The 1,487-nt window shown below is 52.1% G+C and overlaps 1 protein-coding gene and 1 long non-coding RNA gene across 2 annotated transcripts in view; one reads left to right on the top strand and one right to left on the bottom strand.

Annotated features, from left to right (window-relative positions):
- Bcl6 (BCL6 transcription repressor) overlaps positions 1-1,487 on the top strand; it is a 23,056-nt gene that overhangs the window by 4,146 nt on the left and 17,423 nt on the right. The gene's annotated exons all lie outside the window — the stretch shown is intronic.
- LOC109118074 overlaps positions 200-1,487 on the bottom strand; it is a 1,646-nt gene continuing 358 nt past the window's right edge. Inside the window, exon 2 of the long non-coding RNA XR_004516833.1 lies at positions 200-277. This is a non-coding gene — a long non-coding RNA (uncharacterized LOC109118074). The remainder of the gene's footprint in view (positions 278-1,487) is intronic.

Below are 1,487 nucleotides of genomic sequence, written 5' to 3' on the forward strand. Positions count from 1 at the left end.
GCGGCCTCCCCAAAAGACCCCACCCGTCCTGCAGCCCTGCGCCGCTGCAAGCGCAGTCATTCGGGGTGGGACCCGGTTCTTGGCCCCTTCCCCCGCCCGCGCTGTTTTCTTCGTGGGGACCAAGAGTTCATTCCCGACTTTTTCTTTTTCTTTTTTCTTTTCTTTTCCTTTGCCAGCCAACCAGTGTTTGGCAAGAATCCCCTCTAATATCTTCGAGTGCTGTTGTTCTGCTTTTTGAAGACAAGTGCACGCTTTCTTTTACCAGTACATTCAGCTCCTGGGGAGGGAAAACAACAACAAAAATCCCGTAAAATACATGAAAGCAGCTCCAGATACTGCGTTGTGGTTGCCAGAGACATGAGCACCGGGAAGAAGGGAATGCTATCCACTAAATTAAGTGTTTTCCAGCTTTGGTTTGGGAAGCAACCCCACCCCCACCCCCACCACAGAAGATGAAAAAATTGGGTGGGGGTTCGTGGGCGGAGGCTCTGGCCAGACGCTGATTCTCGGACGGACTGAGCGCGCCACCTAGTGGTGGATCATGGTCAAGATCCCTGCCTGGGGTGGGCCGGACCTTTTCTTTTCACCTCTTGGTCTCCCAGGCTGTACTCCTCAGACTTTGGGATTAACAGGGAGAGCGCTCTCCAACGGGGATGGCATCCGACCACCAAAGTTTTAACAAGACGGATGAGAATTTGAAAGGTCCTGGATGCCTGCCCCCTTACGCAGCTGCTCAGCAATCCCGCATCTGTCTCAGCTAAGAGAAACAACAGCCCTCTTTGAGAATACCTTGTACCTGTCGCTGTGCCTCCAACCCTAGGATAGTGGTAGAAGGATGCCGTCCAAAGCCTAGGGTCTTTAGGACTTAGACTCTTTTGCAATTAAGAAACAGGCACAACTGGGGACATGCTAGTGGTGTTAGCTCCCCAGTCAGAATCAGGTTAGAAACTTGCGAATGACTTAAAGCCAAAGGCAAGTTTATCCCAGCTCCTTTAAGTCTCCAAGAGAAAGAGCAGCAGTCCTAGCCCTGATTTTTCTTTAACCTCTTAGGTTACCATAGTGACGAGAGCATATTGGAAAAGATCTCCAAGCAGTTTTGGAGAAAAAGGTTTAGAAAGATTAGCCCAAGAGTTTTGGTAACAGACATGAGGATTTTACAGTGGTGCTGAAGAGTGGGGTGTCTCCAAGCTCCTGGGTACACCACCACTGGGTGGTGGCTATGGCCCAGTGCCTAAGAGGCTTGCACTGATCCTGAGCCTAACATGTGGTCCCTGAAATTCCCTCCGGCCTGTGCTCAGTGGCCTGGCGAAATGCCGAGGGTGGGCATGTATGTGTGTGGAGGGGTGCAGCAGGGGTGTCACGTGGATAAGCAGAGGATAATTCTCCAGAATTTGTGCAGCAGACATTCTTGTAAAGTTTTCATACTCAGAGCTCTGTGCAGACGCGCGTCCGCGTGCTGGCGGCCCCTAGCGGCGGCCGGCGCGCTC

Source organism: Fukomys damarensis, unplaced genomic scaffold (assembly GCF_012274545.1).
Source record: "Fukomys damarensis isolate Sample0158 unplaced genomic scaffold, DMR_v1.0_HiC HiC_scaffold_12, whole genome shotgun sequence".
Taxonomy (NCBI): domain Eukaryota; kingdom Metazoa; phylum Chordata; class Mammalia; order Rodentia; family Bathyergidae; genus Fukomys; species Fukomys damarensis.